Genomic DNA, 14,927 nt, shown 5'->3' on the forward strand with positions numbered 1-14,927 from the left:
TTAACCATTGATATTGATATGGAGAAATAACTTCCTCCCTCTTTCCCACGTAGAAGGGAGTTATTCTATTTATTTATTTTTAAAAATATATTAATTAAATTTAAAAAAAATAAATTTAATATAAATTTAATTAATCTATATTATATCATATATAATATAACCAATGGTTTAGATCTATCATATAATCTATAATTCTAATATGAATCGAATCCATATACATTTTAACCTATAGTTTATTTATGAATCTTATTCATATTATTATTATTATTTGAATCATATTCAAATATTAACTTCTCTCATAAAAACTTTACATTATAATGTATCACTATATTAATTGTATCATATACAATTTATTTCCTTTAATCAATTTGAACAATTCAAATTAAACCAAAATAAATTTGATTCTCATTTATCATTATTGAGCTAACAAGGGGACCTTATGGATCTACAGAATGAAGCTCCAATGAAATGTGATTAATTAATTAAACTCTTTAATTAAATTAATCTCTATTCATTAACTATTAGTCATTCCACTAAAGACTAATAGTTGCACTCTTCTTAATGTAGATATATTTTTGTGTCCATTAGATATAACCAATCAACAGTGCAATGACCCTTCACAAATTGCTCGTAAGTACAGCTAGGCCAAAAATTACCGTTTTGCTCCTGTAATTACATCTAACTCCTTAAGTACCATTGATTCCTCTAATAAACAATAATTATAGTCCTACTATAACTAAACTCCTCTCAGGCCAAGAGAGGGTGTGGGGCACATTGTTCAAGTCCTGGGATCAGCCCTTAAGAGAGCAATTTCTCTACTTACTCTATCTATAGAGAATGAGTGAATTTCTTCTTGTGTAGCTGTGTTCCCAACTCCCCAATCAGACGAATCCCCAAAATGGTAGGCATATTGAGTCGGCTACATAGGCCACTCTTACCCATGCAAATAAAAGGATCGTCTTCATAGGCAGGAGTTCACAACTCACTCAAGATTCAGGTCAAGTCACCTATGGTCATCCTGGTAAAATGTAGTCTCAACTAATAATGGTGTTAATAAGAGAGACTATTCATTTCATGGTCCGGTCTTATACAAACTCTTTGTATAGAATACCCCCGCTCTAATGTTTTGACATGAATGATTAGGATCAAATCATTTGTAACACTTTAGAACAATCGTAACAACTACAACGCAAGCCGTATTCGTAGTGTCACCAGGGTAAGGTATCCAGCTAAATACATTTAATACAGACCATTTAGGTTATCACTTAAACATGATCCACTTGTATGTCTCCATATACATGTTTAGATTATAGAAGATAACCTTAGATGTTAGTTTATTGGTTTTGTGGGTTAATGCAACTAAATGTCAAATAAAATAAAACACTTTATTTTATTAGATAAATAAAAAAGTTTGTATAATATATACAATTACAAACTACAAGATCACGAGATTTAAGGCATCAGTCCCAACAGTGAGAGGAGAGAAATATGTTTCTAATCAAACCTATTTATGTTTTAGGGACTTAAACGATAGACAAGGGTTGGATGAAACTTAGGAATAAGTTTTTCCTTAAGTATAGCTCGGGTACAGTAAGGACCACCATATGATCCCTAGCTTTGCAGTAAGTATATATGTTTCCATTATTCTTAAGATTTTTAAATGACAGTATACAGGGATGATATGCATATATATGTACTGAACTTAGCCACTTTTGTATCATTGTAGGACCTGCGGTGTTGAATGGCGTACGAGACTCGTTAGGAGACGTATGGCTTTCTTTGCGCTTTTTTGTATTATGAACATTAAATTTTTTGTATATTATGAACGCTGTTACATTTTTTGAACTTCTTTGTATTATGAACATTAATTTTTTTGTTGAATTTGTGTTTGTATTTCGTAATTTACTAATTTATTTTGAATTTTTTTTAATTTAATTGAAAATGAATGTGAATATTTCAGTAAATAGAGACTCGATTGCAAAACATTATAGGAAAATGTTTCAAGAAAAAAATAAAAATTACATATTAAAAATATTGCTCAACGCAATACAAACGTTGGGAATATGTTACAAACATCACGTCGGGATAGTTATTTTTTACGCATGGACGACGTCAGATATAAACACTTCGGGAGTAGTTATTTCCGACACACAAATGACGTCAAAACTGTGGACGTCGGGGATTACTTATTGTCGACGCATCAAAGATGTCGGTAAAGACGACGTCGGGAGAAGGTTATTCCCGAAGCCTTGTTGGTGACGTGTCAGGAATCAATCTTCCAACGTGTTTCTTTCGACGGTCTTTTCGACGTTATGTTCTACATTGGAAATTCGTTTTTCGACGTCTTTACCACTTTCGCCGACATTTTTGTGCATCAGGAGTCTTCCTACTTCTTGTAATGTGTATAATTTTCTAACTCTACAAACACCTTTTTGAACCTGTAAGATATTATGGTGATGGTGTTAAAAAAATGGAATTTTAGAAGATTAAATTTCGTTGATGTGAGATTGAGGAAATAAAAGAGAAAAGAATTAGGGAAAAATTTTGTTATACTTCTTAGTGACGATTCATCTTACTTTAAAACCATGAACGGTTGGAGGGTGCAGGCAAAGTTATTCCTTCTATCGCATACATCCATGACATTCATTTGTTACACAATATGCCAAAGGTATGCACAAGCTGTAAAACAATGCACATAATTCAAAAACTATTTTTAGATGCACCTGTAAAGGATCTTCTTATTGGAGGTAAGAAAATGCAGCTTAAAATGTGTGTAATTCTTCAGTGCATACGGTGTAAAAACAGTTATCTACGATTCAAAATCCATTTTTTAGTTAGGTTATCTGCAGATTAAAATACATCAAGTTTCCTACATGAGGCACAATGTAAATAGTTTCTGAGTCAGAGCTATTGCAAAACTTGAGCTCGTAACAACGGTAAAGTAATATCTAAATATGCAATATGTACCTTATTGTTTGATAAAAAAGAAAAATTTGATATTAACATAACCTCTAATATGCCTCTATGGCCACGAGCCAATCTTAAGGAAGCAAAGTACTTTCCACCACCAAAATCAAGATCAGAATGGTTTTGGAAGTTGCAAAAGCATAGGTCATGTAATATCAAATTTGCATGTGATGCAAAGATGTAACTTTGGAAGTTCTCTTGCTGATAAGAGAATGGTTGTTGCGAATGGGTGTCTTAATGTGGCTTTTTGCTTTATGTAAAATTGTTGTTACAAAATCTTTTGAAAAGAAAAGATAAAGCAATGAGATTTATTTGGTTTGAATTTGGTTTATGGATTTCTGATATTTTCATTATTTTTTTTTTCCTGTTTACTTTCTAATTTGGTCAGTTAGCTTTATAAGTTGAAAAGAACCAAGTTGAAAGTAAATAGCAGTACATACTACTAGAAAAAGACCCTTTCTTGACGGTTGATTTTTTTTTTGACGGTTTTTGGAAAAACCATAAAAAAAGGGGTGGTTTAATAGGAAAACCGTCAAGAATTTTGATGAAAAGGTGAAGGGGAGGCAATTATCAGAATTCTTGACGGTTTGGAAACGTCAAGAAATATGAACTTTTTTCTTGATGTTTTATAACCGTCAAGTTTTAAATTTTAAATTCTTATTTTTTGAATTCGATATTCTTGATGTTTTTTTAAACGTCAAGTGATATGTACTCATTCTTGACGTTTTAAAACTGTCAAGAAATATTGATAAATTCTTGAAATTTTAAAACGTCAAGAATTTTTATGAAAAGCGGAGGGGATTCATTTTTATATTTCTTGACGTTTCTTGACGTTTTAAAAACGTCAAGAAATAATTTTAAAAAAAAACCTAATTTTTAAAAAAATAAACCTAATTTTCCATTCTCTTTATTACTTTTTTCCTTTCCCTCCACACAACCCAAAATTTTACATTAAGTCCCAACGGCAACCCCATTTTCACACCTATCCCAAACGTCCCAAACGTCGCTGAAGCCGAAGGCATTGTTGTCGAACGCCTCTGAAGCCGAACGCGTTGTCGTCGAACGCCGTTGAAGACGAACATTGGTAGGCCATTGTCCATGGGAGCTCCATTCAAACATGAACAAGAACTTCTACGTCAAGCTCATCGATATGTGTTGGAAAATACAATTGATGTTCAACCATATATGGAGTAAGTTTATTCATTGCTTTCTTCATTGTTTCCTTGACTTTTATATAATTAAATCTAACTATATTACAATGTTTGAATGATGACTACAAAGAAAACATATGAAGGCTTTGCAACTACAATATCGGAATAAGTCTAAAAATCAGAAATGGCTTCAAGAGAACATAATCGGACTTTTATACATTGGTTATAAGAAGAGGTATAGTGTTGAACCTTGTCATTTAGTTATACATGTTATGTGTTGAACTTGAAATAAGAATTCTTGTGGTAGGTATCAACTGAGCTTGAAGTTGGAAATAGTGGAGTTTCAGATAACTTAAGGTTGATTGCTCATGGCCCTCATCCTTTTGTTATTACATATAGTGGTTATGCAATAAACAGATGCTATCACACAAAATCTTGTGAGAAGGATCGAAGTATACAAAACAGTGGAATTAGCTTAGTTGCAAAAACAATGCAAGTGTCTAGTTCTAAAGATAAAAATCTCGCCATTGGAGATATGTCATTCTATGGAGTGATACAAGAGATATGGGAACTCAATTATAATACGTTAAATGTTCCGGTGTTTAAATGCGATTGGGTTCAGAATAGTGTGGTGTTCAGATCGATGAACTTGGTTATACTATAGTTGATTTAAATAGAGTATGACACAAGTCAGACTCATTTATACTAGCAAGCCAAGTAAAGCAAGTGTTTTATGTTGAGGATCCAAGTGATGTTAGATGGTCAGTTGTACTCACTCCACCACAAAGAGACTTTGAAGATAGATATAATGACGACAAACTTGGTGATACAAGACTCTGGTATGAAGGAATACCTAATGATATACCAAATGTCGATTTAAACAATCATTTAGATGACAATATCTCAACGTACGTAAGATCATATTGTGAAGGCACATGGATACCTACATAATATTATAATGGTGTGTTAACAATTTCAAACAGCTAGGCCATAAGTTTATTATGTTCATTTATCTTATTTCATTATTTATTGTTTAAAATTTGTATATCATGCTAATTTTTTCTTCATTTTGATTGACAGCTTCGCATAATATAATATGGACGATCTTAATGAAGAAGTTGGTGTCGGTGAGTTGAATGCAACAGTTGAAGAGATTGATACTAGAAATGAAACCCCAAAAGAGTTGAAGCGACGACGATGACCTACTATTATGTTTGATGTAACTCGCATTAAAAGTTTGGGAGACAAGAAGATGGTGAGGTACAATGAAGACGAAGCACCTATTGGTGAGAATGGAGCGAAGTTAAAGTCTTTCATAGGGTCTACAACCCATTATCATGTCCCTATCACATATACGTCTTGGAAAAGTGTGCCTCCAGAACTGAAAGATAAGATATTCACTATAGTTGAGGTATATATAACTTTAATGTGCTTATTATATTGATAATGTTCTTGTTGTATGGACACTTGATTAAGTACTTTTAATTATCTAGGTTGCATTCATCATTGATCCAAGATCTAGGAAAAACATTCTCCAAACTGCAGGTATTTCATTTCGTCAATTTAAGAACTGGCTAACAACAAAATACATCATTTTGCATAAAGATGAACCACAATTGCTTCAAGTTCCACCTGAAAAGTATTCCTTCATTGAGCAAAATCACTGGGAAGAGTTTGTAAGTTCAAGGTTATCCGAGACCTTTCAGGTATGAATAACTTTTATACATGGAAATTATTTGAAATAATATTTGCTACTTTCTCATTAACAAATACATTTGGATATAGGAAAAAAGACAATTACAACAAGATAGACGATCGAAGAACAAATACAATTATAGAATCTCAAGGAAAGGGTATGTCAATCTTAAGGAGGAAATGGTAAGATGTTTAGATGTTTAAGGAGGAAACTCCCATTTTTGTAGCTTGTTCTTTCTTTGTTGCCGAAGAAACCTTATAGAATTTGGGATGTCTGTTTAATATTATTTCCTTCTTGTTTGGTTTGATATCTGGTGTAACGCTCCTCTTTACTTGCATGGTGGTGGTGGTGGTAAGGGGGAGGGGGTTGTTTGTTTTTTGTAAGGGATTACATAAAAAGTTGTAACTAGGATTCTTGTAAGGCTTTGTCATTTAAGGGTTGGGAGGGTTTGTTTGTTTCTTGTAACCCTTTGTATAGTTAGTGGAGTTGCATAAAAAGTTATAAGTTAGTTTTTTGTAACTCTTTGTTATTTAGGGGGGGAGGAGGGGTTGCATAAAAAGTTGTAAGATATGTGCAATATTCTAAGATATATGCAATCTTATCTTGCCAAAATAGAGCAATAGCGATATTTCACTCGCAAAAGAACATTAATAAAAGCAGGAAACAAACTTTATGGCGAACAGTAAAGGCAAGTATAAATATTTAAATTTATTGTATTTTGTAGATTACTAGCAATTAAGATTAGTCTGTTATTCTAATTTGTTGTTTTTATAGTGTCCACTACAAGTCGGGAGCACTACATGTGGATACTATGTCATGAAGTATATGAGAGAAATTGTAAATAGGGGAAGCATTGTCATCTCGAATTCGGTATGTTATATATCAAACTATTTCTTTTGTAGGTATAATAATTTTCATGAATACTAATTCATTTATTTTGCATGTCTACAGATTGATAAACGAAAATCATACTCACAGGCCGAGTTAGATGAGGTGCGGGTTGAGTTGGTTGAGTTTTTGGGGTTCGTACATATGATATAAGACTTATTTTTCATCTCTGAAATAGGAAAAACTTTATTTTTTGTGGCTGATTTTTCGAAATGTTCATATGGAGGGGGGTTGATTAATATACTTTTGAGACTTTGTAGAGGTTTAGAGTTTAGGTGAATTGTTGATAGGTGAACTGTTCATATGTAGGGGGTTGCAATTGTGAAACTCTATGTATTGAAGATGATATACTTTTGGGCTAGGTTAGTTAATTAGATGATGATTAGTTCAATTCTTGGAAATCTGTTGAAATTGTTTATATACATATATATTTGGTTTTGTAAATGATATATGAATATGATGCAAAGTTTTGGAAATGATATGAATGGATGATGTTTAGTTGTCATTTGATGTATATTTATTGTTTATATGTAGTTGAATTCTTAGACCAATGAGAGCATAATACAGGAACAATAATATAAATAAATTACAATTAAAAAAATGGAAAATTGTTTGACGGTTTTGAAATGTCATGAACAATACATTTCTTGATGGTTCGCAAATGTCATAAATAACGAATTTCTTGACGGTTCCAAAATGTCATTAAAAAGCACTCTTGACGGTTCCCAAATGTCATGAAAAAGAATACTCTTGACAGGTACAAAATGTCAAAAACAATGACTTTCTTGACGGTTATTAAATGTCATGAAAAATGCACTCTTGACGATTTTTAAATGTCATGAAAAATGCACTCTTGACGGTTTTTAAATGTCATGAATATCTGTATTCTTGACGGTTTTTGGCCTTCATCGTCTCATTCTTTACGGTTCTAAACAGTCATGAAAACTTATCCTCTTGACGGATCTAAACTATCATGAAAAATTGAATACTTGACGGTTATAAACTGTCAACAGTATCAATTCTTGACGTTTTTTACAACCATCAAGAAAATTGCCTTTCTTGACACTGGATTCAACGACGGTTTTAAAACCGTCAAGAATACTCTTTCTTGACAGTTTAAAACCGTCAAGAGAGTCAGTTTCTGTAGTAGTGACAAGACTGGTAATAAAAAATTTGTCAACCCAAAGGTTAACATTGTAAAAGGACACACATATTATTTATGTTTAATTTCTCAAGTTCTCCATCTCTCTCTTCTTGAAATTAAATTAAAATTTTCATTTATAGAGTTAATTGACACTACAAGAAATCGGGGTACTCCCAACGCACAAAACGATGTTGGAAGAAAATATATCGAGAGAGACACATTTCCACGATGTTGTTTTGTACACGTCGGAAAATGGCGAACACAATATTTAATTATTAACATTTCTCGATGTCGTGAATGCGTCGTCAGAAAATAAGAACTCATTTCCAACGTCTAGGTTTAAAGCGTCACAAATAGTTAGCAATTAAATAATATATATCTATTCTCCCTACGACCCATGCATGACGTCAAGAATGGGCACCCCTATTCCTGATGGTACTTGTTATCCGTCAGGAATAGTTACCCATCTTCTCGACATCGTGCATGAACCATCGAGAATGTTCAAATATTAATTACGCCATATCACTATTCCTAAAGCCCCATGCATGGCATTGGGAATGGGTTTAGGTTGTTTCAACGTCGTTAGTAATTCATCGGGAATGTGTCTGGCTATTCCCAAAGATTCGCTAATGGCGTCAGGAACATGGAGGATCTTTGGATGTTTTTGTGGTGCGTCTGGAGTCTCCTTATAAAAACTCATTTCAATTCGGTAATTCACATAACCGAAACAAAGAGAAAAGAGAGAAGATCTAAAGTAAAAACGAATAGAAGGAGAAGATCATTTTGTGTCGTTGTCGTCATGCCCCTGCCACTATCTGCTGCTGCTCATCCCTATTTCGATAATTTTAAAACCCTTAATGTTAGTTTAGGTTAGTTTAGGTTATTAGCTTAGAGTTTTGTTTTTTAAAATTAGTTTTAGGATTTCAATGATGAATTAGTTTTAGGATATTGTTTAGGAATAGATTTTGATTTTGAAGTTGAAATTTTGAATGTGTGGCTTGAAATTTGAGGGGGGGATATTTTGAAAATTTGAAAATTTGAAGTTTAAATTATAGGGTTAAGGGTGAGGGAGAAGGGGGTTTAATTGAATCTTTGAAGGGGGTGGCTTGAAAACTGATGGGAAAAACTACAAGAGGCATGCTGCAGCGGAAGATATAGAATCAAGCTTTACTCTATATGCATCTAAACGATTTAGAAGTTAACAAGCACATGCTATGCGATGGACCTAAACGAAGAGTATAAAGGTAAATGAAGAACTTACCTTTTATAGTTATGAGCTTCTTCTTCGATCCAAAGCTTCTTCTATGCCTGAAAATCACGAGCAAGGACAACCACCAAGTTGACCTACTAAGCTCAGGACCAAGAACGGAGTTGTGAGGCTCGATTTTGTGAAGTAAAACTTAGAGAGAGATGGGAATCGGTGTATCGCTTAGGTGATATTTTTAGCAAAACATCATCATCTTCTCATTCTGTAATGAGAAGTTTTATATGAAATTTACATGCAAACTGGATGTAAATTATTTCATATAATATCAACACCTAATCTATTCATTAACTCTTTAATGAAATTAGTGGTCTTTAATTCACAATTGGCTGCCATATCGCCCACTAACATTTAGTAATTAAGTAATTACTCAAAGGGGCATTTTGATCATTTGACCAATTAAGTCAAAGTCAAACTTTGACTTTTCTTAGTCAAAAATCAACTTTTTGACTTTTTTCTATTTTACCCGTCTTGACTAATTCTAACCTCCCGAGTATGAATCAGCATTCATTTTTCTAAAATTCAAATCATATTTGAATATAAATCTGGTCAAAGTTCAAAGTTAAAATCAACATGTTGACTTTTACAACTTTGACCATTTCAAAACTTTTCAAGCTTTTAAATATGAATCTATATTCATATTTATTTAAATCATATTTAAACAAAAAGCTTAAAATTTATTTTTACCGACTTATATCTTATATATTTGTCGATTTCTCTCTCTATTCTTAATTCAAACAATTCGAGTTACTTCAACATATTGTTCTTAGTTGAATCCATATGAGCTAGTAGGGAAACCTAATGGACCTATAGATCATGGACTCCAACAATTCGAGATTAACTGGCTAAACTCTTTTAGACCAAACTTAATCAACATTCGTTAACTAAAGAGTCATTCCACTAAAGACTCTTAGTTGTACTCCCCTCACTATAGATATATTTCTGTCCACCTGATATAACCATGATGGGTAAGTCGATCCTTCACAGGTTGTTCGTAATCTTGGCTGGGTCAAAATATCGTTTTACCCCGAGATTACATCTTGCTCTTTAAGACCCACTGATCCACTATTGAACAATTGGTTTAAGGTCCAACCTATAAACCAGAATCTTTTTCGAGCCAATGAGAAAGTGAGGCCACTTGTTCAAGACTTGGATTCAGTCCTTAAGGGAACAACCTATCTACTATCTCAGAAGTGGGTAGGAGTGAATTCCAACTTGCATCCTATGTCCCTAGCTATCCACTCGGTCTTACCCCTAAAATGAGAGGTTTATTGGGTCAGCAATGTTGAGCTGTCCTCACCTATGCAGATCTAAGGATACTATCGAATGAACAAAAGTTCATAGTTAGCTCAGGATTAAGATCAAGTTACTTAGGTAATCATAATTGAAATACTCAGTTTATAGTTTACGGTGTTATAACTAAAAGTGACTATTTCGTGGTTCCAGTTTTATGTAAACCATTTACATAGGATGCCCCCACTTCCATGTCTCTACATGAACGATTTAGGATTATATCGTTTATACTTACTACGGAGTAGGCCGCATCCATAGTGTTTTTCCAGAATAAGGCGCCCAACCTTATTCATACACTATAGAGTATTTGGGCTATTAACTTGATTAATCCATGTTTATGTCTCTACATAAAGTTCAAGTGTATTTGACAAACTCATTAAAATAGCCTCGAGACTTTAATTTATTGGTTTTAAGATTATAGCATTCAATAATAAATTTTATTGAATCAAATAACAAAGTACGAGTTTTAGGACAAAAATTCCAACAAAAACTTTATAGGGGTAAGGGCTATTAATGTTCTAAAAATTCTGTAACTTGTGGTTGTGATTTATTTTGGTTATCATGCAATTATGGTAGCCTTTAGTTCAAATTTAGTTGTTTATTTCTAAGTAGTTTTGAAATCATTTGTTGTTGATTTGGGACTGTTATCCTGCAATTGTGGTAACCTTTTTTTGTCCCAACTTAGTTTTGAATTCGTTAGTATTTTTTAGGATTTGAAGATGTGGTAGGTAGCTTGTAAAGTAGCATTGTTGGAAGGGGTAGGTAGCTTGCGAAGATTAAAGTTGTTTGTGGTTAATTAGGTTGTAGTGGCTTTCCTACAGGTATGGTAGCCTCTGTAGTTTAAATTAAGTTAGCTTTAGTGAAACATTTGGGACATTGTTATTACTTATTCAAAGGAGTAAGTTTAGGGTGTAAGAGGAGGAATATACTTCTAGTCAAACCTATTTATGTATTTGCTTAATGATTGTTTGTTTCTTTATGTCCACAGGTACTCTGGCATCATTGTCGAGCAGATTTGAGGAGACAGATCAGATGTTCCTCGACTTCGGTGAGGATCTAAACATTGCACAAAAAGGGTCATCCTCGGTGGGCTACAATTTGGGTAAGTCTCTCGGTACATTAATTCATAATTATTTTAACTTGTTTTTCTCATATTTTCTTGTTACTTTATTCAGCAGAAACTACTCAATCATCTTCGACTCCTAGGAAACTTGCGCAGTCTCGACTCTTGGAGGTGGAGAGGTACGTCCATGCCAATGGTAGGATTCTCATGTACATAGCCCCTGGCGCGGAGAAACCCATTTTACCATAAGTTGTTCAGTTCAACCAGGCTATTGACGTGTGTGTGAGGAAAATATTTCCAACTTACTGCCTCAGTGGGCTAACATTGGAAGAGAATACATCAAGGTCGCCAAGGACGATCTACAGATACGCACAATATAAAATTATGTTTTCATTTGAAACATACTTAACCAAGCTAAAGTGTGGTGTTCTGTAATGTGTAGCACTTTTTGGTGCTTGATTTCAACGATCAAGCATTGAATAGATTTGTTGAGCATCAAATGCTCACCTGTTTCAAGGAGTTCAAGGGCAACTATCATAGACACTTCAAAAAGTATAGCGACCCTGAAGAGGCACGTGCCAACCCACCGCACATATTGATGGGACGTATAAAAGATTGATGCTTCCTCTGTGATCACTACATGAACCGTGTATTCCAGGTGAGCCTTTAAATTTTGCAATGGTTCTTTCATTCAACTTTTTATATGTATAAGAAATAAACAATTGTTTTCATGCAGAAGCAATCACGGATGAACAAGGTTGCTAGACAAAAGCAACCTTACAATCATAGCAATGGGTCGAAGTTGTTTCTACAACGATAGCACGAGTTCGCTGAGCAACGAGATGAGTCGGTCGACTGTGTGGAGTTATTCAGGTAAACACACGTTCGAGATGGCACTTTCGTATCCCATGCCGCTGAGGATTCGCATATAAGTTCAAGCAATACTTTTGTCCTTATTATGTCATTTTTATTTGTGTCTTACTAACTTAATTGCGAAATTTGTTGCAGAATCAAATGCTGGAACTCCAGTTTCAGCCTACCCAAGAGGGTTCTCAGCCACTCTCTGTAGACAAGATGTGTAAGATTATTTTGGGTAGATAATCGGGCTACTCAAAAGGTCTTGGCTGAGGACCCAAGCCCAAGTCCCACAAGACGGTCAGTGCTAGCAGTTCTTCGACCTCGTATTCGCAATCCACAATGTACAAATTACGGGTCAAGCTTGATGAAGCAATACAAGCGATTGAAGAACAGAGAAAAACATCATAGATGTTGGCTTCACAAGTGGAATAAATGCGAAAGCTCATAGAAGAAATGAGTTGGGCATAGAGAGGATCATGATCCCTTGCAGTACGTATATATGTTTCCATTCTTAAGTTTTTTAAATTACACTATTCACTGATGATATACATATGTACTAAACTTACTTTTGTATGATTGTAGGTCTCGTCAGTGTAGAATGGCATACGCGGCTTGTTAGGAGACGTACGTAGTTTTTTTATTTCTATATTTTTTAACATTTACTATACTTTTCGTCGGTGTATTATGTACCTTTTGGAACCGTTAACTTATGAAATTGATTTTGAATTTGATATTTTATATAATTATTTACTAATTTATTGTTTATTTTCTGTAATTTACTATTGAATAAATCGTATCAGAATCGAAAACGAATAGTACAATTGAATAATATATATATATATATATAAATGATTTCCCAATGCACTAGATATGTCAGGAATCTAGAACCTCTCCCGACGCACTCTAAAATACGTCAAAATGACATCAGGGAAAGTATTATCCTGACGTCCTGATATTGTGGGAAATATAGACGTCTGGAGACATACACTCGTGATGTCGTGTTGGTAGCACGTCAGGAATATGTCTCCCAACACATTCTTCCAACTCTTTTTCCGACGTCACGTTCTGCATCAAAAAATCTTTTCTCGATGTATTCGAAGCCTATTCTAACGTTTTTATACATCAGGAAGAGTCCGACTTGCTGTAGTGTGAGATTAGTGTTTCATAATAGGGGCACTTGCAAAAAAAAAAGGCAAAACAAGTTAAAAATAATTAAGTTCATAGCCCACACATTTATTATTTGCAAAAATGGAAAAAACAAAGTCTGCCTCACATATATAAGATGTAAAATATCACAAATGCCTTTGTTACTGATATACATTTGATACATCTGTTGGCTGTTACACACCTGATACACCTAATATCGCTTGATACACCTGATATTCTTTGATACACTTGATATACATTTGATACTTCTTGATAACCTTTGGACCTTGATACACTTGATGCACCATGATACTTTTTGATACAATCGATACCTTTTGATACACCTGAAACACCTTGATACACCTAATACTCCTTGTTACTCTTGATTCTTCTTGATACACACTTGATACCTTTTAGGTCTTGATACACTTAAATGTCTCACTGATAAGGTTGATACACTTGATGCACTGCGAATACCTGTTATGTTTTATTAGTACACCCAACAAATTTGATATGCTTGATACACGTGGTATGTTTAATACACCTGATGTACCACAGATACACTTAGTATTCTTTACTGATAAACTCGATTGATTAAATGCACTCGATATGACCATGCATGCTTGAAGTCCTACTTATACACTTGATACGAATTATTGATGTACACTTGTAAACTTGATTGATGTACTTGGTAATGATTCACTTTACTAATATATTGATATACTTAGATAATATATTGGTGATGTGCTTGATAAATGATACACTGAATTATATCGCTTATATACTTAATTATACTACGATAAACTGCATAAATTTGAAAAAATAAACATCACGTAGTAAGTATATCAACTAACTAATACATATAATATAAGTACATCACAACAATGGTATACAAAATTGATACAAAGTAAAATAAAAACCAAACCAACGTAAAAATAAATAAAACAAAATGCTTTGAAATCAAATTTAACTCAAAATGCACATGAAAAAAGTAAAGAAAAATCATAAACGAAGTTAAATTACTCCGATCAACAACCATCTTAATTCATACTGTAAATAATGTACCATTGATATTCTAAAATTAAGATTAAAACATGAAGAACAAATTGGATTAAAAATGGGAGAAGAAATATGTAAATTATTGAAGGAAAAATTTGTTTTTCTTGTCAAAAAAGAAATGATTATGACCTTAAAAAGTGGGAGAAGAAATAACGAACAATTGAGGTATTAGAAAAGGGAAAAGAAATAAATTATTGAATGGTGGTTTGAGAATAATAACATATGTAAGATGAAAAGCATTTCAAAGAATGAAACTTTTTTTATATTTACAAAATTTTAAAACAATATCCTGTATTTGCTAAATCATATTGGTGGTATTTATTTGGGGTCTTTTCAATAATATAACAAAGTGGTAAATTATTTACACTCTATAGAACAATTTCAGAAACTGAAAAAGT

The sequence above is a fragment of the Cucumis melo genome, chromosome 1 (genome assembly GCF_025177605.1).
Source record: "Cucumis melo cultivar AY chromosome 1, USDA_Cmelo_AY_1.0, whole genome shotgun sequence".
In the NCBI taxonomy this organism is placed as follows: Eukaryota; Viridiplantae; Streptophyta; class Magnoliopsida; order Cucurbitales; family Cucurbitaceae; genus Cucumis; species Cucumis melo.